The sequence below is a fragment of the Plectropomus leopardus genome, chromosome 23 (genome assembly GCF_026936395.1).
Source record: "Plectropomus leopardus strain MGB_pleo_1.0 chromosome 23, ASM2693639v1, whole genome shotgun sequence".
NCBI lineage: Eukaryota > Metazoa > Chordata > Actinopteri > Perciformes > Serranidae > Plectropomus > Plectropomus leopardus.
Window position 1 is genome coordinate 5040804 of NC_142198.1, and position 27294 is coordinate 5068097.

General features: G+C 38.8%; 1 protein-coding gene across 3 annotated transcripts in view; it reads left to right on the forward strand.

The window, feature by feature from the left end:
• nrxn2b (neurexin 2b) overlaps positions 1-27294 on the forward strand; it is an 883386-nt gene that overhangs the window by 25959 nt on the left and 830133 nt on the right. For 2 of the 3 annotated variants that reach the window (XM_088073124.1, XM_088073123.1), the window contains exon 1: positions 12389-12638. The exons of the other annotated variant lie outside the window; for it this stretch is intronic. The gene's annotated coding sequence lies outside the window, so the exon portion shown is untranslated. Of the gene's footprint in view, positions 1-12388; positions 12639-27294 lie in introns of those variants that run through there. 3 annotated transcript variants of the gene reach the window in all.

Genomic DNA, 27294 nt, shown 5'->3' on the forward strand with positions numbered 1-27294 from the left:
TTATGGATTTGCAAAACGATCACATCAGCACTACAGATCATCCATCATTAATGGCAGAGGGGATAATTACTCTCCTGTGGATGATGCCTGAATACATTGATTAGGAATGTGAAACCCTAGATTCCTGTTGGGATATGTTATTCTTCTTCAATGTTTTGACTGCATTAATATTAATGGGTTGCCACAGAGAAGCGGATTTTCACATTCAACCTTATAATTATTGTTTTCAACTATTGCATTTTGGCACACTTCGCATTGTATACGCTACATAGTTTTTATTAGTATTGGATATTTTTAGAAATAAGATTTTTTTTAGTATTTATTATTCAATATTTATTTTTAAGATTTATTTTCTTGTGGATAATTACAGCTGGGCTTTCATGTTATGTGTGGTTGTGTATGGTTCGCTGTGATTGAACTGCTGTAACGAATGTAATATCCTGTGGAGGATTAATAAAGTATAAAGTATCTAAATAAGTAGTATAAAGTCATAATACACTTGTATATAGAAAGACTTGCAAATCCTTGCTACATTTCACACGCTCAACACATTCTAACTTCCAACTCATCAAATACCGACGATCTATGTACCCCTCTAATGTTTCGATATGAACAGGTTATAAAATTATGTTTGTTATATGAATTTTGAATCGTAAAAATAAACCTCCGTTTTCAAAGGAAATGTCAAGTTTCTGCTCACCATGTTGCTAACTTGGCTGGATTATTTGACTTTTTAGACCCTCTTAGATACTTAATTTCTAAAAAGCAAGTAGTGACACATTTAGAGACTTTATCAGACTATCAGGGAAAAAGAGAGAAATATGTTTTATTTGAATAATACAGCTCTGCTGCTACAGGGTGCCTCTGTGCATTAGTATCTGATGACGAGGCTAACCAAATATTAGTATTTGACGCGTGGGGGCTGAGATTGGGTTGGTTCAGTCTGTGCTATGACATGCACGTTAGGGAAACAAAAACCTTAAACCTGTTTAGCCCAACTGATGTGATAAGATGCAATCAGTAAAATATGGATTGTGAAAAGAAGTTAGTGTGACTCGTAACCTCCTGTACTAACTATTTAAAAAGTGTTATGATTCACTGGTATGAATCACTGGTTTGCGAACATGACCTTGCATTTATTTTGAAATTGTACTCTTAAATAAGCACAACATTTGGTAACAGCTGCTATGTTTTTTACTGTTTGAAATTTGAAAGTCCATTAAGAGCCAAGTGTACTCATACAGTAAGTTGTGGAAAGCTTTTATATTGATTTCCAAGCGAAGGAGAGGACTGTAAATCAGACTGCTTAAAAAGGAAATACCTATGAAGTTCAAATCTTGCAAGGCCAGAATGACTGAAGTGGACACAAAAACAAAAAGTGCTGTAAACCCGTTACCCAACATTGAATACTATTATTATGTCTATTAACATTATTCATTTAGTTATCTTCTCTCAAATCTCCTTCATCCACCACTTGCAATTGAATGCTGAGCATCAGCTCTGAGAATTTCAGTGACCTTCCTTCATGTCATTAAGTGCTTGTGGCAAACCTCACTGTGCATCGCCACCTCCAGCCTCTGTGGTTCAGAGCTGGAGAGCTGAACCAGAAACAATGGGTTCAAGATGCACTGTGGGATAGGCCGCGAGGGCTCCATGACCATCAAGGAAGGACATGCTTTGTGCACACAGCCCATTGGCACACTTCAGCACCACATACTTCACAGACAGCTCCCAGTGCTGCTGCTGTATTGTGAGGTGCTGTTGATTCAGCACCATGGACAGTTCTCTAACGACATGCATTTTTTCAGTTTTCCCAGACTGGGCTCCCCTCTTTGTACATGGATAGTTTTCTAGATTAGGCTGAGGTTAACCATCTGATATGAGTTCAGATTTTGCTATGTTTTTCAAAGGTGATTTAAAAATGTTAGAGCAAGTCCTGAATCACAAACCTGCAAAGGGGAGTTCTTATTAATAGGCTGCTGGATTACGCCAAAGCTATATGAATATGATTTTCTGAAACTATATATATATATATATATATATATATATATATATATATATATATATATATTTAGAAATGTTTCCTATATGTACATGTCTATAGGTTTTTTACATACATAAATCCTGAAAGCATGGTGAAAGTAAATTTATTTCATCACCGCCACAAATCTTAGCTCAGGTTTACCATATTGCAAGGTTTCTATCATGGAACACTCATTCATCCTCTTCGTTATCTGATAAATCCACACATTTCACCAAAGCAGTAAATTGTCCCCCAAACAGACCTTTTTCAGTCCCAAAAGGTTCCTTTTCAAACATATGCTGGTTCCCTTTGCGTATATATGTCACCGTTTCTAAAGGAAAAGTTATGAGCATTTGCCCAAGCCAGTACACAACATCTGGTCTGTTCTGGACATGCAATATTACAACAATATTTCCATAATGAGGGTTTATCAGTAATTAAACATGATAAAACATACAGCAAAACATAGTTTGAGATATTGTAAGCAAAAATAAAATACATTTGAGTAAAATATTCACTTTATTCAGTTGAAAGCCCAGTGGAGCTGGAACATTTTGCATTTAATTTGACATTGAAATGTGAATTTGTCACTTGAACACTAAAAAATTCAAAACTCACTTTGCTAAAAAATGTTCCTGTAATTAAAGCTGCTTTTTAAAGAGATGTTAGACAGTTTCATTTTCATAGCACACTTTTGATTATCACTTAAAAGTCTATCCATGGGAGAGAGCCTCACCAAGAGTGCACCCGACATAGAAGTCTAACCACATTCACTGGCAATGTTTGGAAAAATTATGGAGCACAGTGTGGAACAAAATGATGGTAAAAATGCAGAAACACAGTGAATGCCGGAAGGGTTCCCAAAACGCTGACTATATCTCATGTAACAGCAATCAAACGATCAAAACCAAAATGGATGCAGATCATGGTTTAAACACTCCACTCATTTTGCCTTTATGTCAAAATAAAAGCACTGTTATTCAGGATAACTTCATCCAGGAAATACAAATCAATCCTCAAACTGCTTTCAAAGAAAGAAAAGCTAATCTTGGGTTCAACACTAGCTTCCTGTTGCACAAACTGCAGTAGCTTACCTTGGTAACCTATGCTGCAAAACACAGCTCACATGCTCCATAGAAGGTTAAGTTCCACATCTGAACACCTTTCCTGCAGAAAAAGTCAATACTTCTAACAATTTTAGATCATTTTCTCTCTTTAGTGGTAAAATGTATTGTCTAATAAACAGCAGGTAGATGTTAGATGAGCGTAGCTATCAATAATGAATTAAATTTAGACTATTAATTGCATTACAATACTCCTAACATCGATTGGCCTGGTGTAAACTGTTGCGCTCATATTTCATCATTGCAGCTCTGGAGAACATGAAACCAACTTTTTAAATAGAAATCTTTTTTTACAGAGCATGGAGATACAGTATTAATGGAAAGTAAAGTATGTCCACTGTGTTCTAATAATGCTAGGCCTTTTTATTCATGCATTTACTACCTGCACTTTCCAGGAGTCCATTTTCGCCTTGGCAATCGATGCAGTGTTTTCTTTTTACTGTTATAATGTTCTGTAATGCTCTGACTGGATGGCATTTCTTATTCATGAAATAGAAAAGGGCATTGTTGATGTTAATAATATATTTGTTCTCAGTACATACCTGTGTATTCTAGGTTATATAGGTCCTGAAAATGTGGTTAAAGTATAAACAAATATTTGTAATTGTATATTCTGTTTTTTGTTTAAAATAAATAAAAAAATTCAGAAAATCAAATCTGCAGGCAGCTACACCTTTTAAGCCCCCCCCCCCCCACCATTCTGTCCATGGTAAGGATTATTCAGTCAGCAGCCTTATTCATAGCAGCAGGGAAACTCAATTGCATATCAAAGATATAAGTAAACAGTCTGACAATGGCTTACTCCACACACGCAAACATAGCCAGTGCCAAAAGGAGAGCCATGCCGTTGATTCATTGCCTTGAACAGATTTTTCTCAGCCCATTCTGCCTCCACTCTCCTTTTTTTACTCCAGTCAATTGTTTCAGAGGGAATGAGAGGTTCAGCACCATGGATAGGTCCAGACGCTGCTGCTCACTCTCCCTCTGCCATTTTTGCCACCCAATAGAGTACCGTGGAGCTGTCCTTTCAGCACCATGGATAGCTCCAGACCTGAGAATGCTGCTCACACTCGTTTTTACAATTTTTTCTCACTGCTGTAGCACTGAGGAGCTGTTCTTTCAGCACCTTGGAAAGCGCCAGGCCTTATGGAGTGTCTCCACGAGCAGGTTGGTTCAGTTCAATTCAGTTTGGTATGCACTTTTTTTTGCATTTTCATTGTGAAAACTTGAGGATAGTACTTTTGGAATGGTCCCCATTTTTGGTCACCCCTCCGCTTGGGGTACTTAGCACACAGATCCAGTACTAAAAGGTGGAGCTAAAAAGACTGCAATCTGTTGATTGGTCAGTAGAGAATCACTATGTGGTCAAGGCTAAATTGTGGCTGTTAATAAATTGTTTATACCGTGATAGGTTTTTCATACATTAGTAAACTATAACTATAACATTAAAGGATGTTTTGCAGCTTGTAGCAGCAGCTGTACTGACTGAGAAAAAAAAAATCTTGATTCACTGGGCTGCCTGCCTACAAACTTTGATTTGGAACATTCATTTGTAATGTTGATATTGTGAATCTGTCAACATGCCTAAAATTTCAATATGACAACTTTGACCATTTCATTTGTTTTATTGTCTCTCTTGGATGACATACACTTTTAATAATGAGTACATCCTCAAAAAATGTCTATAAATAACATCAAAACTATGTGAACTGCATACATTCTAATCCTCGCTCAAGAAAAAATCAACAACTGGTGGATCATCGTTTTGGTGTGCTCCAGCAGCACTAAACCTCTGCTCTTGCCTTAGAAGGTGGCAATGCACAAACCTGCCATTCATAGATATATCTCATAAAGAGAGAGACTCCCACTCTGGCCTGCCCTTTTTTGTTCTAAAAATGTTGGCAAACAGTCCTGTTCTGTGGGCAATAAACACTAACCTGACTTCCCTCTGTATCACCAGTGAACAGGGGAATACAGTGAGTGGTGCTGGACGGAGCATCGAGTAACAAGATCCCCGCCCACATGTAAGAGTCTGTGGTGGAAACGCTAAACAGATCTGGACTCTATGTACCTGTTTGTAGGTGTTACTGCTAGTTCCAAAAGTAATGTACTGAAAGAAGGAAACACAGCTTTACTTTCCCTCTGCCATTTTTCCCAAGCACTGTAGCACTGAGGCGCTGTTCTTTCAGCACATTGGATAGCTCCAGACCTGAGACTGCTGCTCACTCCCCTTATATGTCCCCCCCTTACTGTAACACTGAAGAGCTGTTCTTTCAGCACCTAGTTCCACACACTCTCCAGCACCACTTTCTGAGTGTACCATAGTTGTGCTGTGCACTCCGAGTTTGTTGTTGCTCCCTGGACAGCTCCCTGTACGGAAGGACTGCTGCTCTGGCTTTTTTATGATGGATTAGAGGTGTGTGTGTGTGTGTGTGTGTGTGTGTGTGTGTGTGTGTGTGTGTGTGTGTGTGTGTGTGTGTGTGTGTGCGTGTGCGTGTGCGTGTGTCTTGGTATGCTCCAATCTTTTTCTCCGTCTCTGCCTCTACCTTTCTGTCTCTTTCTTCTTCTGACCGTGGTTTGGTCCAGTCGCTGTTTACCTTCCTGAATACTTTTATTCAATGCTGTTGCAGAAATTAATGGTAGCTCTCAGGAAGTAAACAACCCACAAATGACCCAGTCAGGCCTGTTTCTAAATACAATACAAAGGATGTTTATTTGTGTGTTTGTGAGTGTGGGCTGGCAGTGGCTTAAGCTGCCGTTTTTATTAATTATTGACTTGTGTGAAGCCAGTGGGAAGCAGCACTTGTGGGATAACACAATTATGATTATGTCTGATTTACAGCCCTTCTAGTGATGACTGTGCTGGACATTTTCCTCTACCCTCACTTTTTCTCATTTCTATTTTCTCCTGTTCTGGCTTTGCATCTTGCATTTCTTTTATTTTCTGTCCCTTTTTTTTAGAAAAAAAGAAAAAATCAAGCCAGACTTGGGACGAACATAATAGGGGCTTAGGGCGAGAACTGCTGACTGGAGCTCTCTGATGTTTGGGCTGCTGCTTTTGCGTCAGGTCATGGTGTAAATGTAGTGATGAGGTCATGGGGTGTTAAGCACAAGCCTCTTAGTGCACTTAAGGTAGCTGTAGAATATCTTTGTAAGCTCTTTTGAAGTGCATAGATTCTGTGTGATGGCATGTGCAACTTTTTCAGCAAAAGAAATACTGTAGTGATTTATGGATTATCGTAGGATAGCAGTTCAGTGTGCAATTACAGCGCAGCAATGTGGTATCTGTGTGTGTGTAAGTGGGTAAGAATGCATCTAAGTAGATTAGATTACATCAAATTAGAAAATGCCTTCTTAAGTATTCATTATGCAGGATTAAGTACATTTTGCACAAAACACATTTCCATAACAATCCAAGCAGTGCTTGTTTCAGCAAGAATGATCACATCCTTCAGAGTGCCTACATGTCCTTTTGGAGAAAGTTTTGTATGCATATGCATTTGTATACATTTTGTGCATGCACTTGCCCTGGTAATGTCCCCCGCCGCCACCTGTGACCCGAGGAAGGGTAAAGTCTGTATGCTGATGTGGCAGCTAATGCCTTCCCCGCCCCTACAGATGGTCCTGATAGGCCACGACACGGCACAGGGACAGCTGCTGGGTGTCACAGCAACACATAGAGAGAGATGAGAGGGTGTAAGGATCATTTATGTTTGTGCTGTGTGGGCTTTACCTTGTATGTAACCTTGTACGTCCAAAATGTCAACTTCTCAAGAACGATGAAAAATGTATTTGACTCGTTGATTGGTTTCTAAAGAGTTTTATGAGTCTATGTAGGTGGAGAATTTTATTACAGCATGAAGGAATAAAAAAAAAAATTGGTGCGCAACAGCAACAAAATTTATGTATCCTTATTCTTAAAGGGACCGTTCACCCCCAAACCAAAAATACATATTTTGCCTCTTACCTGTAGTGCTATTTATCAATCTAGATTGTTTTGGTGTTAGTGGTTGGAGATATTTGCTGTGGAAATGTCTGCCTTCTTTCACATATAGTGTAACTAGCCTCTTGTATTACAACACAAAAGGAGGCATGCATCTATCTCGATCTCTAGCAAACCTAGCACCACTGAGCTAGCTAACATCACAGCTCAGCCGAGGAGGACCATTAACCTTTTAAAAACTGACGTCCCTCAAATGGCCACGGCACATTGTTGTTTGCATGATCCTGTTTAAATTGATCTAAAATTAGAACCATAACAGCCGGAGCATTCCTTTTTTTTTTGCAGCAGCAGAAAGTTAAGGCTTCTGTCTTTCATGCCATCATGTTTTACACTTGTGATGGTGTCATTACATTATATGCATTGCAAAATAACGTGAAAGTGACTGGTGGTGCCAGAGGAATGAAAAATGAATCTTTCACAGCACCTTTGCACTCTTAAAATGAGCATAACTCAAAAACAAAATAATGTACGTAGTTCAAATAACTTATGGAGTTTGTTTATTTTGTAAAATCTGATGATGATCTGGGTCTTGGGTCCATTCTGAATGGTTTGCAAGTGACCTGCAAATATGTTAAATTAGTAAAAAAAAAATACACATTATTTTGAAGTAGAGTGAATTTCCGGCACAGAGCTTTATTTTGAAGTGCTGTTTCTGTTTATTCTTGCAATGTTTTGTTAACATTTTGTGAAATGAAACTGAAGATGTGGTAGTTTATCTAAGGTGTGGGCCTTGAACTAATGACTAAGGAGAAGTCTGCACCTTGTAGTTGGAGTTACACAGATTTAAGGGATATGAGGCATTTGAAGATACTCAAAAATGACATCACAATTAGCAAAAAATACCAATGTCAGCACGGTGGACTATTCCTGTTGCAGAATTTATAGGGTTAACATTTACATCTTGCATAAGCACAAGCATGAGCCTCTCATCCTTGACTAGATGCACACTTCCATCTGTGTGGTGATACATTTGGCGGGTGTAGTAAGGTAGAAAGAAAATAGTTCCTATTTTAAACTGTGCACAACAAGGTCTGTGGATTATCATGAGTAATCAGGTCATGATTTCTGGAAAGAGACATTGCTGTTGAGTTTTTCAAATGAACCTTTTTGACATTTTGTTTTTTTTAGAACCATTTAATTTTTATTTATTTTATTCATAAGGACAATACACATTAATCAACATTTCTGTATATGCACCAGTATATTCATCAGGTTAATTTTCAACTGTAGTCCTTTGGCAAGATGTATTGAAACCTGCAAACTGATAAAACCAGAAAGACAGCAACAGCTACAACAAACAGGAACTCCCGAGACAAAAAACAAGCCATGCAAAGCAGCAAGAAACAGCAGAACAGTACAAACGAAAGCACAGCAACAGCATATGGTACTTTAGCATGCTGTGCAACATAAAGCAATAACATATAGCTTTTTAGCACAAAAATGGCCATGCACGCAGCATGAAGCAAGGACACACAACTAAACATAACATGCAGACATGCAGGGCATCAATAGCAACAAGAAACAGCCATAAACAGAAGCAGAGATAAAATGCAAGAGTCATAACGTAGACCCTTAATAAAATGTTAAAACATGCAGTTATGGGTAATAGTATGTCCATATGCACTAAAAGACAGGCAGATTACAAAACACAAAGTTAGGCTAGTACCATCTAGTTCCATTATATCGAAATGAAGGCAGACATCTCTACAGCCAATATCTAGAGTGGTAAATAGCACTACAGGTAAGAAAAGAAAAAGTATTTTTGATTTTGGGGTGAACTGTGCCTTTAAGTGAACAAGTATGTCAGGCGCACAGCAGCTTCTGTTCAGTGTTGGTTTGAGTCAGAGGGGAAGGACGAGTAAAAAGTGGAAAAATTAGGTAAAGATAAAAGAGAAGTGATGACACTTTAAAGAAATCAGGATCAAGTAGGGCAAGGTAATGGAAGTGATTTTTTCACTCATTGCTCTGTCTTTGGTAAGGGAGAAGAATGAATCTAAAGGTCTGAAGAGGTGGTGAGAAAAATGGTCCTATTTCCGCTAAACACAGCAAGAGTCGACCAGAAAAAGAGACAGAGTGGAGATGAGCTTTGGTGAGAGTGCAGGCAGCAACCTGTGGTTTGACATTGCCTCACCTTGGCTGTCTGTCAGTAGGAAGGAGGGGTCATCTGTCTCCCCCTGGCCCACTCCCTGCTGTTTTAATGAATTTACCGAAGCCTTGGGAATGGCTAATGCACTTGTTTATGGAGCTAGAAAAACAGGTGGCTGCAAATTCACCTCTAGCAGTCGTTTCCTGGGGGGAACCAAATAGTCCCTCCGGCTGGGACCTCATGTGCAATTTGGTTACGTTTTGTAGGTTTGAATCCAAATTGCGACCTCTGGTGTGTGTGCCCCGAGCTCCCTCTCACATCTCTTAGCATATATACAGCACATCAGGAGTCTTGTCAAGTTTTAACCCAGCTTTCTATCATTTTTATTAGAAATTCCGGCTTCACAGTTTTGCGAAGGTCCCATGGTAATACAAATACCCAGATGACTCCCGCATCGAGGCTTTCCTTTCCGCTCTGTCTGCCTGCCTCCTCGGTTGGCCTGTTGCTACCAAAGCATCCCATCCTTCATTCATATGCTCCACTGACTGTGCTGCGTCAAACAGGCAGCCCGTGAACTCAGGGGGAAGTCTCCGCAGAGAGATGGGATGGCGAACTGCAGGGTGCAGGGGCAGTTGTGATGTGGCAGTGTAGGGAATGCAGCTATCATCCATTCCCATTAGAGGACGGGAAGACGGAGAGGGAGGGAGGGCTAGTGGGCAGCGACTGGGGAAAAGACAATAAATCCCAAGATGCTTAGAGGGCAAGGAATTTGCCTGTCTATGCACTGTAAAATCTGACAAGTTGATTTTACTAGCACCCTTTGAAACCTGGATCAACATCAGTTTTCTTGTGCAGCATTCAGATGCCTTTCGAAAGCTGCTTAACCCTTTGAAACCTGAGAAAATTGGTTTGATTACTTCTGAAAACATGGAGAAAAAAGGCAATGACCAACTTGGCAAGAAATGTCCAACAAAACGGAAGAAATTAGATAAAACATGAAAATTAGATAAAAAAATTGTTTCAAAAAAGGGTGGAGGATCATAAAAATGTGAAAAATGTCCAGAAAACTATAATTATTTGATATTTAAAATTATATTTCTATTATTCTATATTTTAGTAATAATGATAATAATATTTATCTGTTCTATCTATATCTATTTATCTGCTTATCTAGTCTGTTTCATTTGCTTGCTGCCTTTATATATATATAAAAAGTCTTGGAAACTGATTGCCTTGAAAAATGTAAGTAAATATAACTTATCTTTATTAATTTTAACTTTGTATCTAATTGTTAAGTTTACTTGAAATTCAGTTATATTTACTTGATGTTATGAAGTTGTTGCAACTTAAAAATGACAAGTTTAATTAAATCATTGTTTCTAAGTTTTAGCAACTTTGGTAAACCAAGTTAACTGTACTAGATATCTGTATTCTGCCAGTTAGTCATATTTGTATAGTCTTCAACATGTTAAGAAAACAGTCTTTGCAGATCTCTTATCTTTATCTTTAAGTCAGACTATCTTGCTACACTTATGAAAGAACAATGTAATTCCACTTGTCATTTTTAAGTTGCAACAACTTCACAAAATTAATACAGCAACATTTTAATTCATATGTATAGTTACATTTACATTCCTTTTCAAGGCAATCGGTTTCCAAGATTATTTTAAGTAAGATTTAGATTGTGCAGTGTGCGATATGAGTAAGAACATATCACACATGCCATGGATGAGCGAAAGAGAGAACAGGAGGGACTAAATCTCGAGACCTTTACCTCCTGTGCAGTGTTAAATGCTAAACATGTTTCTGCCTACTGGAGAGCATGGCTTTCACAACCCTCCAGGCCTTTTGCTTGCCTCCGACTCCTGAGAGGGAGGGGCGAGGGCAGAGGGTGGGGTATGTCAGAGCTAGCTGTAGGGCTGCTCGCCTGCCTGACATTGCTAGCAGATCTATCTCCCTCGCTGTCTTTCCATGGCTATAGTCAATTCAGTAAAAAAAAAAAAAAAAAAGTAGCCATTTTCTGATTTTCCTCTCCAAATGTTTCTCTTTGGCACAGTGGAGCACTTAAAATATGCATTGGTTCAAGCTGAATGATCAAATTGAGAATATTGACTCTGACAAGATGGACTGAAAGTGTTGCATTGCCAGCGGATGTATGAGAATATAATATAATTATTGACAGATTTCTCTGTACGTCAGGTTACTGTACTCATTTTGTTAGTGTGTGAATGGATTGAAGAGACTGCTCATCTTTTTGGTGGCCATGGCCATGCACTGCAAATGTGGTTTCAATCCAGCAATGAGATTCTATTTTCTAATAAAAAAGATGATAATTTGACTAGATAATTTCACAAGAGGGGAGCTATTGATGTGTTAAAAACGGAGAAGGTTAAGTCTTTAGGAGGCATGGATGTGCACCTAAAATCTATTTTAGGTGCACATTCAATAGCTTTGAATTATTGAAGCTCAATGGCTTCAATAGCTTTTGATTTCCTTTGAGCAGGTGGAACATTTGGTTAAATGAAACGTCAACAACCTGTGACCAAATATCAAACCACACAAGCACACAAGCATGTGAATAAATACACACACAGAAAACAAAAATAAAAAAAACAGTACTCAATAAAAGCAGACACTGAGGAAACACCACCAAGAGAGGTGGGAAGCACCAAAGGCAGGATAAACCTATAAGTAGAAACATGAAAGTAAATAAATAACCAATAAATAAATAAATAAATAAAATGATAATAGTAATAATAAAGAATAAATAAGAAAAAATACGCAAACTGTAAATAAGAGGTAAATCATGAGAGGACAGCACAGAGTAAAATGATACATAATAATAATAAATATAAATAATAAAATGACAAAGGAAGTATTAAAACTGTAAAACAAACTAAAATGTATAATAAATAGTCAAGAGATAAATAGATAACGTTCAATAAAAAAAGGCAACGTAAAAAGTTAAAAAGTCTTTTTTTTTTTTTTTCTTTAGACTTTTAGACTTTTTTTTTTTTAAAAAATAAATATAAAAATGTGGCTAGTAGCTATTGGTACATGTCCAATTGGGCGGCCTCACCCACTCCCAGAGTGGTACAGTCCTTCCTTCACCTGACATCTCGAGATACTTTGTTCCTGCTATGATCTAATTAGGCGCGTGCAGCTGTCTGTTGGAGAGGATGACGCGTCAAAAATAAAACAAACTACGGAAGAAGAATGCGCGAGAGTTTCAAAATGACGGATGTATCCCGTAGTACAAGTGCCAAATATTCGGTGTGAAGTGCCCAAAAACTAGCAATTATCAACTCGCTCTCTTAATTGTCTTGAAGCGAAGCTGGAGTAACAAACATGGCGTTGGCAAAAACGGAGCAGGGGGATGTAAAAATGCCGCACGTCAACTTGGTGAGTGTTCATTTTATCATTTCGTTTGCTCGTTTCCATAAAAAGTATACACAGAGGTGTTTTTTTAAATAACTTGGGTTTTTGGTATTGTGTTAAAATATCAATTTCTTCCACATTGTCGTCAAGTTTTGTGAGTTTTAAGCTAATGACGCAGTTTGGTTCAACGTGACTTATTGACACAGCATCATGTTAAATGAGGAAAAATAGTGTTGTTTCTTGTCATTTCAAAGTCTTGCAAGACATGTTGACTTGTCTAAACAGTGTGAAGACTCTTATATGATGGCTAAAACTTTTTCAGAAGTAATGCAAAAACTTAACTGCTGTGTAATATAGGAAACTATTTTAGTCCTGGCCAGAGGTAAAATCACGTGTTGTTTCAGTTTTGGCTAATTAGACCTCTGCTCAGGCTGGATAAAGGCCTCTTGAGACCCTGCAATTAATATTTGTCCTCTGTTGGGGACATGACACTGAGTGCTTTATTTTAAACACCATGCATGCAGTCTATTTTGCATCCTAATGCACTGCGTTAATCACAGTCTTTGCTTTCTAGTAATGTAACACACATGGGGGTTTGACCAACAGAGCATGTTTTCTATCCTGGGGGCAACTGCACTCAACATGTTTTGTGACAGTAAGGGAGATAAGTAAGTCATCAAAGGTTGTTTTAATTTTTAATTTATGAGTCTATATATAGTATATAGTTATGTAGTCTGTAAATTTGAACACTTTAAAATGACACATTTAACCCATGTCCTCTGTGAGAGACAGTGGGTTCTGCTTCGTCCCATTTTCAATTGTGTCCCAGTTTTTTTCTGTAGGCTGAAGCAAAAATTAGGATGGCCCTTATTTCCTACGGTATCTTTTCTTTCTTTTTTTTTTATATCATTCCAAATTTTCTTAAAAGTGAATTTAATCATCATTATATAAATGTACTGTAATGTACTTTTTGTTGAAAAAAAAAGGAATGTTTTCTCAAACATGATTTTTTGAAAAAACAAACAATCAAAAAAGAAACTTTCAAACAAAACAACAAACTTAAATTTGTTTCTTACATCCCAGTTGCTTATATTATGTAAAAACAAAATAAATGTGTAAATAATTAAAAAACAACCTTTTTTGCCAGGTTTTAAGAGGACAATGAATATATTTCCCCCTCAACTTTAAACAGAAATACTAAAAGATGAGTTGTGGAAATAAATAAATAAATATACATATGTATACGAAACTCTGCATGCAGTGCACAGTCCTGAGAAGAGGTCTAATCAGGCAACACAAGCACAACTAGAAATACCTTTGTGGATGGTCCATATTTTTTTAGTTTTAATTGTTTCAAGCTGTGCAAGGTGCTACTTTGTTGTTGTTAAGTGGTATGTTTGAAAAAGTGACCTAAGTGATAGACCCTACCCTTTGTCTGAGTCATAATGTTGATAGTAACCTGCAATGGGCTTAACTATAGTGCCAGCAGTCATTTTTTAAGAGTAGGAGGTGTTTCTGACTGGTGGATTTGAGTGGGTTTGATGGCCTGTTGCTTTGGCTATTTACCAAGTTTTAAGGGTAAAGTAACTGTGGCCACCATGATTGATGTGGATTGTTTTCAACAGCTTGAGTTTGAAAATCTGTTTTTTGAAGAAAAAACTTGGGATTAAATACCTCTCTTCCCATCAGCCACGGGATATTATTATAAATTTAATGCAGATTTCACATGATGTGGTTCTGTGGGACAAAAATGGTTAACTGCTAGCTTGTCAGAGACGACTCTTTTAAACTTGTGTTATTCGTACAAGGACAAGGTTCCAGGATCTCAAGGATCTTTCTGATATGATTATCACACATGAGGTACATACATACAGTACGCAACAGGAAACTGACCTCAGTTTAATTATCACCTGTTCTGAACTGTGTAGAAAACATGAAATAGTTCATTATATGTACAATTGTACATTTTTTTTAATTTTCTGGTTTTACATCTGTCCAAAGTAGTAGTAGTGGATATCAGTGTGGGTTTTGTCGTGACTTAAATGTCACTCATTGCTGCAGTGTGACGCTCACTGCCACTTAGCGCTGGATGTAATGCTTGAAGAGGCGTCCTTGATAAAGTGCTAGAAAGAATCGTCCCTGTCCCCACATTGTGTGCTTATCTTCTGTAATAATTGCACGATAAATAAACAGTTTCCTTTTTGCAAGAAGGGGTGAAAGGTCTGAAATAACTTCTTCCAAAAACTTAAGTGATTAAAAGCAAGTTACTTCTCAGAGTAATGTTTAGTTTAGAGGTGAAAGTGGATTTAGAGTTACGGTAAAAGACGCATCATTTTGACTTTTGAGAGCATTTCAGTGCCTCAAACCAAGTGGTTCAGCCGTGGTGGCTCATCAGTGATGTCATGACTGGACAAGCAACATCTTGAACATAAAACATGCCCGGCGGTGCCGAATTAAAAGGTCAATCATCTCTGAATGTATGCTTCATTGGTTTCTTTTCTCATCTCAGGGTCATCTTACTCAGGTGTGTGTTTGTGCCGCCTGTGCGCCATCTTAACGCTCGTAGGGCTTTCTGTGTGTCAGTGCGCCCGACAGTTGATGTGCTCATAATTTTTGTCTGTGTGTGACTAAAGGTGTATGTGTTTGTGTGAGAGTATGAGCGGATGTAAGGGAGTATTCATGGATCCTAGCCTGTGGGCAGGAAACATCATCTTTTCTTGTTTACAGGGAAGGGATGTCTCAGAGTGGAGGCTGCCTCTCGCAGAGCTGCTGCCCATTGGTATGTGAAGGCTTTATAATTGAATTAGCCCAGGCCTTATGGCCTAATGTTGGAGGCACGCTGAGTCCCAACGCAACACTGCTTTCTCATTATTTGTGAAAAGAGGTCAGGGAGAATTGCATGTGGAAGTGCGTTTACTTGGTAAAGATGAGGCAGACATGGGATGACGTGTATTTTTGTGAGAGAAAATGCGGCTGTTTGTGCTTTTGAGATCAAAATTCATCTGCGTTGTTATTCTCCTGCCAGGTTACCTCGCCCTGCTCCTGTGGTGTGTGTGTGTGTGTGTGTGTGTGTGTATGTGAGAGAGAAACCTGACTGGCTGCTAGATTTACCTCAGTGCTGGATGTGGCGATGATTGCTTCATCATCAGGCCCCGTGTAAATCTGGGAATGTTTAACTGCTGTCAGACATGTCCATCAATCACTGCTCTTTGGGCACTTAAGGGAGACGAAAAAATTTGTATGGTTTATCCAGCAGAGAGTAGCTGTGTGTTTGACAAGTAAAGATATTGGGGTGCATTTAATAAGGATACATTCCCAATCAGTTTTAATGCCTCCGCAGCAGCGATAGCTGATGCCAGAGGCATTATATTTTCGGGTTGTCTGTCTGTCCCTCTGTCCGGTCCAGTCTTGTGAACACAATATCTCAAGAACGCCTTCAGGGAATTTCTCCAAATTTGGCACAAACATTAACTTGCACTCAGAGATGAAGTCATGAGATTTTGGTGGTCATAGGTCAAAGGTGAAGGTCACTGTGACCTTGTCTGTCTCATTCTTGTGAAAGCGTTATCTCCACAACACCATGAGGGAATTTCTTCAAATTTGACATGAACACTTACTTGGACTCATCATTGATCTGATAAGAATTTGGTGTTCTAAGGTCAAGGTCACTATGAACTTGCATCTGTTAACAAAATGTATAAGGATTGCCTTGAGGGAGTTTTATCAGATTTGACACAATTGTCCACTTGGACTCAAACATGAACTAATTAGAATATGGTATAAGATAGATAGATAGAAAGATAGAGAGAGACTTTATTGTTCACCTCATTGGAAATTTGTTTGGCTTTGCTCAAAAATACATACAACAGGGTCATAGTGACCTCTTAAGCACGTTTTTGGACATAACTCAATAATTCATATGCTCAGATTTCACAAACATGGCTCAAAGGATTTAATGATGAAGTGCTGACATTTTATATCCAAGAGGACAAAGTTTAAATGTGACATCATAATGTTTTGCAGAGACACTTTTCTTGCTAGAACTCAACTTTATAAGTCAGGAACAGAATGTGAAAAATACTTAATTGGTCACACTAATCTTGGGTGCTCACCTCAAATGATGTTGATTGTATAGATCTTCGTGTGCTGCTGATGTGTGTGGTGTATCAATGTTACATGGATGTAAACTGTAAGTGCACCTTGACTGGTGCGTGGAAGCATACAACTGTGTGGCAGTGTTTCTAGTTTGCAATTGGCATCAATTCATGCCGGTGTATAGGCATGGATCAGTATGCACAAAATCTTTAATCTGTCCCGCTCTGTTTATCTATCTCTCTCAATCCCTCCGTCACACTTTCACTCTCATCCATGCTCGCACACACACAGTGCACAGCGGTTGCCCACAGGTGCAGGCTCCAGCTGAAAATGCTGTTGCACGCATAGTCATTTATTTCAATCGGCCTTCTGTCAGTTTAGCATAGTTTAGCATAGCCACCTGAGGACTGAAGAAAAAATGTATGCAGATTTGCCATTACTCAGAGATATCAGCTAAACAGCACTTTGCCTCCCCTGATCAACTGTGTGTGCTGCATTACATCACTCTGAGATGATATACTACAGCCCATCCATCTAATTCCCTTCCACATCAATTCAGCAGCATTTCCTGCTCTTATAGGCATCTCATCTGTGTTGCTGGATTTGTCAGGGAATCTGTGCATTTGCATGTCTCTGCTTTTACATTTACTTATTGGCTGCTCTCACCAGTTTGGCTTCTTTTTGCATTCCAACCTAGCGGCAGATCACACAAAATACGCTTAAGACACATTTCTGCCTCGCACAATGCGGCCGCAGTAATACGTTCACTTCTAATGGCCTACAATCGGTTTGGTAGACAGTGGTTGGAAACGGTGGGACTGTGGAGGATGTCGGTGTGTATAATGAGGATTAAATCATAGATGGGTCGGGAGCAGTGTCTCAACACTGCTGCGTTTTGGATTTTGTGTCCCCCCTCTGCACACTGAGGATGCCAAGCATTTAAGGCCCCACGGCCTTGCAGACAAATGCATGTGTAAGATGTCATTATACATAATTTAGCACGAACAGGCTAGCCTTGTTGGTCACGGGCTTAGCTGTGTGAATTGGATATCTGCGATTGTAATCAAGTTAGAGTTCACTCACATGGAATGGATCTGCATGAGGCATGTTGACTAATCTGAGCTGTTGATTGCACATGATCGTGTGGCATGTTAGCTATGTAAGGGCCTGGCCTATTAAAGCAGGAATAGAGTCAATGTAAAGTGTAAGTGTGAAGCATGTCAAACTGTGCATTTCATGAATTACCCCTTCTAACTCTTATTGTGAAGTAATTTCACAGGCAATCTTCAAATGCTTCATAACCCTGAAATCTGTACAACCTAAGCTAAACGGTTATCTAATGCAATAAACCAAAATAGTTGATTAAAGTATTGACATTGTGTCATTAATAAACAAATACAAAAATTGGAAGTCTTATTTACCAGATTTTACAGAATAAACAAACAAAACTTATTGATCCAAAACATATCTTAATTTCGAAAAATAAATTTACTTAAAGTTATTTGAACTATTTACATCATTCAATTTTTGAGTTGTGTTCTTTAAAAAAATACATACATCACAAAACATATTGATCCAAAAGATTTAACACTAATATTTCTTAACACTCCATAAGTTATGTAATACATGTACATTATTTGTTTTTGACACGTGTTATTTTTTAAGAGCAGAATGCAAATGTGTTGTGATAGATTTCATCATTCATATCTCTGTAGCGCAGTGACGTCATTACAAGCGTACAACATGATGAAAACATGATGAAATGTAAAACAGAAATCTTAGCTTTCTGCGGCAAAAATAATGAATGTTGCTATTATGGTTTTTGGTTTAAATCCATTTATACAAGGTTATGCACACATGAGGTAAGCTAACATGAGGTCATGATGTGATGAAACAGAAACTTTAGCTTTTTGCTTTAAAGAGGATGAATGCTCTAGTTATTATGGTTCTTATTTTAGATCTGTTTAAACAGAATCATGCATACACTGTCCGTGGTCAGTTTTTAATGGTTTGATACATAACTTACATGATTTCTAATAAGGACCAGGGCATCTGAATTGAAAAACCTTGTAACCTTCATCATACATCTCCATGTATTTCTTCAGACATGTCTGGCAACACACTCTCACCCCACCACATCTTGGTTCTTGTGTTATTCTTTTGTTATTAACTGTTATTCTTCACGAGGTTTGAGCCCTCTAGTACCATTTTAATGACACAAATTAATTTAGCTGTGGAAACGAATGACAAACTATGATGCTTAGCTGGAGAGGAGACAAGGAGGAAGGAGGCGAAAAGGAAGGGGAAGTGGACAGGAAGGGAGAAAAAATCGGCGAGACAGGAGGTTTGACTGAGGGGCCATGTAAAGTGGAGCTTAAATTCACTGTGGTAACTGTGACTTCCACAAAAGCACTCTGTGGTAGCGAGTCCTGCAGGAGAGACAGGCAGAGAAAATTGCTATCATTTGATATTCAAATAATATTCAAATAAAAAGCTTGTGCTTTTCAGTCCCTCTGGCTTTCTCTCAACAACCGGCCCCTCCATCCCTCTCTCGCCTCTTCTTCCTCCTCTGGTTTCTCTGACTGTCTGTTGTGTATCTCCTCCCCCACTGAGTGTGTTTGAACAGTCTTATTTCAAGGCAAATGGAGCTTGAGGGGCATTTCGTCTCTCACGGGCAGCGACTGTGTTTAATTGTGGTGCATCCAGCAGAGGGGACAAAAGACTATACACTCTGTTTCTTCCTCTTTGTCTCCGTCTATGTAGTCAGTGTTCTTTTCTCTCTTGGCTTCTCAGTTCAGTTCAATTCTGTCTCCTCAGTGTTATTGTCATGAATGTTAAATGAATACTGCCAGAGCATCTAAATACAATGGAATAAAATAAAAATAAATTGCTCATAACAATAAACATCTGTTCTGTTTGTATGACTGTGTGTGGGAGTGTTAATGAAGGAGCTGTGATGCTCTGTCTGCAGTGAGTCAGAGCTGTGTGTGTGTGTGTGTGTGTGTGTGTGTGTGTGTGTGTGTGTGTGTGTGTGTGTGTGTGTGTGTGTGTGTGTTTGTGTGTGTGTGTGCGCGTGCGTGCGTGCGTGCGTGCGTGCGTGTGTGTGTTGCTGGGATATTTTTCAATAACAAAAAAATGGAATGCATAGCATTAATGTTCAAATAATAGCTCCAAGTAAACTAAACAAGCAGCTCGCACAGGCTGTCTCTCCCCTCTCCGGGTTGCGTCACCCACAGTTTGGCACTGTTTGGTTTGGCAAGTGACTGATCTGTTTATATGATCTGCAGCGAGTCATTATGGCCGCCTGCCGCTTGGGCGACATGTCCCTCCCTGTGTGGTGTTCCCGAGGACATTCATCAAATGCCTAATGGCCAAAAACAGGGGCCAGGCCGCAGTCTTTCTCGAGACTTGTGTTTTTGGCCAACATGTTACCGTCTGCAGATGGAAAGAAGATGGAAGACCAATTAGAATCCAATAAGTTCCTATCTGTGTCCTTGGCATACGCCTTTTACCAAAACATTTGCATAGAATTGTTGAGATGGAGCAACCTTCCACAGTGTTTGTGTAGGGCTGGGCAATATATCAAAATTATATCAATGTGATATGTGACTAGATATTGTCTTAGATTTTGGATGTCATTATAAAGCAAGTGTTTCCTTTTCCTGATTTTAGAACATTTCCAGGACTTTAGGGTGTTTCTGGGATGTACGGTTGTTTTTAGGATTTTAGGACATGTCCAGAATTTTATCATGTTTCTAGAATTTTAGGACAAATTCTAGGACTTTGGGTGTTTCTAGGATTTTAGGAAGTTTCTGTGATTTTTTTTGGCATTTCACCTTCAACATTTGTGTTGAAGGTGAAAGGTATTCAGCATGTCCCTCTGAGTGAAAGTTTCTCTGCAGTTCTCTATTCAGTCCTTATGCTAACACTGATGTGATAGAATTACTGTAGTGTTTTACGAGCACCAGTCATGGTAAAGGGACTTACAAAACCGCTGATACCACCACATCTGCACAATGCTTGACACCGAGCCTGAATATGAGTGGCAGTTCAATTTTAATCACCCCTCATCAGCAGCGATCATCTAGGTAAACAGTGCACAGGGATGGGATAATTAATCATCAGTCCCTCGTCCTCAATTAGCTGACTATTGGAGAGGCGGAAGGGAATATTCCAATCGCCGAGCTGCTATAAAGGCGGCATGTTGATGACACATCATAGTTAAAGACTTCCACCATCCCAAGATCTAATAGGCAACATCTTGTTAGCAGTCCCTCAGTGGATAGTCTAGATGGGCTGCGAGTAAAGAGAGAGACAGGGAAGACAAGAAGAGAGGCAGGAGAGATATATTTGTATGACATTAATTGATGTTTGCTTTTGTCTGCACATGTGACTGCTCTTCTCGTGTATATTGTATACTGTGTGTTGGTGTGCACTCAAGTTTCTTTTCCATCAGAGGCAAAAAAGGATGAATCAATTACGGTCTGACTGCTGCGAGCAAGTGACTGCATCAGCATTTTTAGACTGGAAACAGTGGCACCACTCCCTGAAACCAATCAGTCAATGAATTGATCAATCAGCAGTGCTACACTCAAGCCATTTAGCTTAGGTAACCTTTCAATCAATTTAATGAGCTGTGTCAGTGCAGTGATTGAGGTAATGCAGGGCTCATGAGAATGCATGGTGATGTCATATGATTTCCTAGGAAATGATTTTACATACTCAGACCAATCTGAGTAATCTGATTTTTAATTATCCTGCTCCAGCATGACTGCCATGGACCGTAGACTCTTATTCACGGAAACAGTCAGACAAAGGCAAAGGCATCACAAAGTGATTATCTGGTTTGGGAAAAAAAAAACAGCAGACATTTGAGGATGTCATCTCGGGCTTTGGGGAAAACTGATTGACAATGGTTCTTTATTTTCTGCCATTGTAATTAATTAATTGAGAAAATAATCAACAGAAGTTGCAGCCCTAGGCTTTACTCATTATTTATCAAAAATCAGCAATGGTTAACCTACGACATTGTCATGATATTGATATCTTGGTATTTGGCCAAAAATGTTATGATGTGTGATTTTCCCCATATCAACCAGCAAGTTGGACTCATCAGATGTAAATCAATGAGCTTTTAGGTTTGTTCTCCCCTGAAGACTTGTTTCTTGGAAGACTAAAACGAGTGCGTTAAAGCCTATTGATAAAAAGAAAAGAGCAAGAGGATTTTTTTTTCTTCCTTTGCCCCGTCGTCAGCTGGCATTAGCCTTGAATTCATTTGCTGTTTCCAGAGCCACAGAGGGAGGAAGAAATAATATTGATCCTATGTCAGGCAGGGAGGAGATGCTCTGTGAAAGGGAATAAGAGAAGGAGGCCCCGAAAGAGAGCTAACATAAATGTAGGAAAGAAAGTGATGAAATAAATTTGAATGTAAAGATAAAGAGGAAGAGAAAGCATGAAGAAACAGGCTTCCCAGGCAGACTGGCGTACAGCAGCTGTCAGATTAGTGCGGGGGGAGCGATGGTAAGCCGTGATGAGATGGCTGAACTTTTCACTGCCTATCCCCTAGCTCCCTTTGGTAGCGCCGCGGTCACTTTTTCAAACGGCATTAGCTGTCACTCTGCGTGAACTTGGGCATCACCGCTCCCCCACTGTCTGTTCTCAGTGCCAGTCCCCTGTGATGCTGGCTAACTGTTAGCTGGCAGCACAACCAACAAAGGATGACTACAAGGGCTACACCAGCTCAGTTACCTCAGATGGCTTTCTGCTTTATGCCTGATCTTTCTTTTAGAGTCCTCAGGTGACTCTGGCAGTTAGTTAGTGGTGGAGCAGCTGTGGGAGGAAGCGTTCCTCTCTCAGAGGATGATGGGATGATCATATCCATATTTTTCCATTGCTAATGTACAGTGGTGCTCAGTGCACTGAGCCAGCTTTCAGTATTATACAATATTGTTCTCTCAGCATTCTTTGATTTTCTTTGAAATACTGTATAGGAAAGGAATGTGGTAGTTACAAACCTGCCATCTCCCTGTCAGACTGCGGCAAAATACGTTTAAGGACTCACTGTTACATCGATTAATGTAATGCTTGAGCCTTAAAAATCATCACGTAGAACATTTTGTTGTATTTATCATCATACTTTCATATATTTGAAATGGCATAACATAGAATATTGTGCAATCATGGTTTGAAGTAATTTCACTATATTTGACATTAATAGTACAGTAGTAGTATTTCAGGACAGTTTGAAACTTCACCCACAAAATAATTATTTATTTATCAATTATACATGCTGTGTTGGCTTGAATTCATGAAGAAAACTTTGTTTTTCTCATATGCCTACGGTGAATGAAGAATCCAAAATGACAAAAATTGTTGATTAATTGAAGTCATAGGGGGACCAGGTTTAACAACAGCAAAACTATATCAAAACGTGCTTACAAACTCTCACAGGTTTCACTTTCAGTCTGTTCAGAAAGGGCTGAGGCAAGGCAATGCAACATGTTTAGAATGCTCTGAGTGTATCCCTAGATACATGAGACTTGGATTATGCTGCACAGGTTGTTTGAGAGTTTGTAAGAAGATGTTTTGATGTAGTTTTGATGATGTCAAATCTGGTCCTATTTACTCCAGTTTATCAATATTTTTTTTTATTTTAGCAAAGGCATGTTGGAAAAAAGTTTACTTCACAAATTCAAGGTAACACCCCAAGCCCACCTCATATTCCTTTAATGGTTATTGTGATAATACTGTTTACTGTTTTTATCATATTTCTGGCCACAATAATCATAGCACTCAAAGACTTATATTGTTATTTCAGTTGAAACCCTAAAAGGACTTCACATCATGAGGTATTAGAGTGTTTTTAGACACCATTATAACACAGTGGGCTCGGTGCTATACTTTTCCATGTTGAGATTACATGAGGATGCGGGATTGGCTAAGATTAAGGTCCACAATAAAAGATGTGGTATGTAGTGACTTCAAAGGAGCATGGTGAATATATTCACAAGATAGACAGACATATTTGTTGGTCTCAATAAACTGATAAAGGGGTTTTTAGGCGAGGAGTATAAATGTAAAGCCCATATTTCGTGGTCTGGGGGTCCATTATTTCAGGAGCACAATGGCCACTTGAACATCAATTTAGGTACAGTTTGATCCTTTGATTTCCTGGAAACAAACATGTAATGATGTAATCGCAAAGTACAGCATAATGAAGCTAGTGGATTTGAATTGAAAGCTTTTTCTGGGATTAGACAAGTTTTGGATTATAATAGTGTAGTTTGAATCTACAGCCAAAACCTCATAAAAAAACAGATGGTATGCAGGCTCAGTGGTGCTAATACATCAAGGAGCTTTTGTAACTACCTGGGTGGCAGACAGCTTTACAGGTAAAGATAAGGGAAAAGCATTGACAATTGAGAAAGCAGCTGATAATTTATTACTGGATTGATTTATGAAGATACAATGTGTGCTGTTGGGTCATTTGATGTTGAGCCATTTTGTGAAATATTACTACTTCTCGAACTGTTAACTGCTCTCAAATTGGGCTGGGCAATATAAGACTGGATATTTTAGAGGTTTAATACTGTAATACCATAAGTGTTGTCTGTCTTGGTTTAAATGCTGCATTACAGTAAAGTGATTTAAATTTCAAACTAACCAGACTGTTTTAGCTGTTGTATAAACCTAGTCATGTGCATGATGATTATTATTGTACTGATTACCTTACAATATCGTCACAATATCGATGAGGTATTTGGTCAAAGATATTGTGATATTTTATTTGCGCACTTGCAGAAAATGTAGTGTTCAGAAAGTATCCATAGATAATTTTTTAGATAACTCATTGAAGGATGTGATTATTTTTCTGTACAATGTAATTGTAGTGCAGAGGCAGGATAAGTAATACATTCTCAAGGTCTGATTCCTTAAGCAGAAGAAGAGGACAACTTGCCCATAAAAAAAATGATAGAATGGAAAAATTAAACACTGAGCACAAAATTAAATAGTACTTAACTATAACTGTATAGCACTGTGCAGTGGGTATACTATGTTTATTGTACATTTAGTCTCTTGTGGATGAAATAGTTGCAGACACATTGGAAACTGTTCAGTCAGTTGTTTAAAGAAGCAAAATGAAAGGAGACCAGAGAGTTAGATCTTATTCATAATCCCTCCATTTAATGTTTATCATCTACAAAGTGATGATTCTGATCTAGCTGGATCTGAGCCTAGCTGGACACTGGATAAAAACAAAATGGATGGATAGAAACAAAATGTTGAATCAATTTTATTCATTTATTAATGAGTAGCAGCGGGCCTGCTTGAATGCTGATGAAAAGCATCGTGATTCCCGACCAGCTCTGCCCGGAAAGAAAAAAAGTCAATCATCTGCTTTTGGTCTGAGTCAAGATTGAATTTTCAACTCTTGCATCCCCATCATCACCACTGCTGTGTTTCTGAGTAAAAGTGCAAATTGGTCTGTACATGTTTGTCAGTTTGCTAAAATTATAACGCACAACAACAAAGCAACAGGCTCTCTATTAACCCACTTTTTGGGGAATGTTTACATTAATGCGTAGACGATGGTGTTTGATGTGTGTGCGTGCTGGTCCATATGTTCAAAAAGTTTCTTTTCAACATTTAACTGCAATCTGGTCTTTCAGCCACAAGTTTTTCCATTGGTTGGTTTAGAGAAAACCGATGTTGAATGTTTTTTTTTCAGTCATATACTTTCTGTGCCGTGTACTACTGGGGACGGTTTGGTCCCCAGATTTTGCTGTGGAGTGAGCTTTCTTGACTTTCATTCTACTCTTTGCTACAGAGAGGTGCGGACATGCAGATAGTGGCGTGGAGGAGGAGAGAGTTTCTGCTTTGAAATTTTAAACTTTCAGCTTATCATATAATGTGAATTTTACTATCTCACTGAACATCCTGCTGAGCCCCGTTTAACCTTTAAAACTTATATGAAAAAACGAAACCAATCGTTGAATATTCATATTGATCAGCCAAATCTGACTTGACTGGCATAATTCTGAGTCACGCTTACAAATTGCTGCACTGATGCATGATATCCATATTTCATTTCCCAAACAAAGCTTTGAATAGACGTTCTGTCAATGTAACAAAACAAAGTTTAAGTATAGTCCTGAGAATGACCGTCACTTAACCCCAGCCTTTGTAAATGCCCAAAATATAAACTCACCCTTGACGGTCTCAATCTAAGGTTTACACTGGTGTCACTATATTAATCAATAATTAAATACATGTCCAATATCAAAAGAGACACTCACGGCCTCAAGTAGATTTCCAGTATTTCTGCTGTCTGCACTGAACACATATTAGACCTTTGCAGAGCAAACATTGTCGTTTACAATATTAAAGCCTCAGAACACTGCAGTGTATTTGTTATGTGAGCTGTCTGCCTTTTTCACCTCCCAGCTAATAGTAATAACATTTATTCAAACAAAATCATCTTCTTTTTTTCCTCTTCCTTTTAACCTTGGAGCTTTGTGTTGGGGCTTTCTGTCTGTTTGGAAGGCTGACAGCCTGAGCTGCTGTTGTCAGAGGCTTTGCTCTCAAATACCACTCTAAGGTTTCATTCAATCAGTCATTCTCACTGTGTCTCAGCATGCCGTGTATCGATGTTGGTGTGGAGCCCCTCTCCCACAGTGAGCCGCTGAAGTTGATGTAGCCTTAGGGCAGAATAAGCAGCCATCCAGCTGTGGATTGATGGGGGAGAAAGACATGTGCACATGCACACAAACACACAAATGCGGTCTGGAGGCCTGCTATTGATCTGATCATCTTATTGCTGACTCTGATGTAGTGCACTCATGTCAAAAGGGCTGTGGAACGCCACCCTGCTACACAGGGGTGCATTCAATCAAACTGGTCAAAGCTGGGTTAAGAAAGTGGAACAGCACTTGTAATTCTCCTAGTATCCTTTGCATGACGGTTTCTTACCACATTGGTGCCAACATGGGATTGACTCTCTTTTTGGTCAATTCACCCCCCCCCCCCAAAAAAAAAACATTTCTCTCCTACCCCGACTTGTGCTTAGCCATGTATGCATGTATCTGAGTGTTCCCCACTGTAAGTACCTCTGAAATAATGGAGTGAAATGGAGGTGAATGATGTTGTGTTTGTGCTGCTTAATGCATTGAAAAGGGCAGTGCTCTTAGATATCCTGAATAATCCACCGTGTGCTGTCAACAATGGACCTCATTATCCAAAATCTTCCTACATTCTTTTTCTAAAATTTGTTTTAAGAAAACTCCTAAGAAAAGTCTATGTCTGATTCATGACATGTTCTTATAATGACTCCCCCTGAAAGTTGACAGCACATGCCAGTTGATCCTAATTAGCATAGGTGAATGTCCTGCAAATTCCCTTAAAATGGCCATGAGATTGCAGTGCAGTGTGCACACACAAACTGAAGATGCAGAAAAGTAGAGAGAAACAAAAGTGTACAGAGGGCAGAGCACCGGACTCCAAAAATTAAACAAAAAAAAACCAACTTTGAAATAACAAACAACTTTGAAAATACCTTCACAAAAAGCGAATGCCAAAGAGCTGTCCT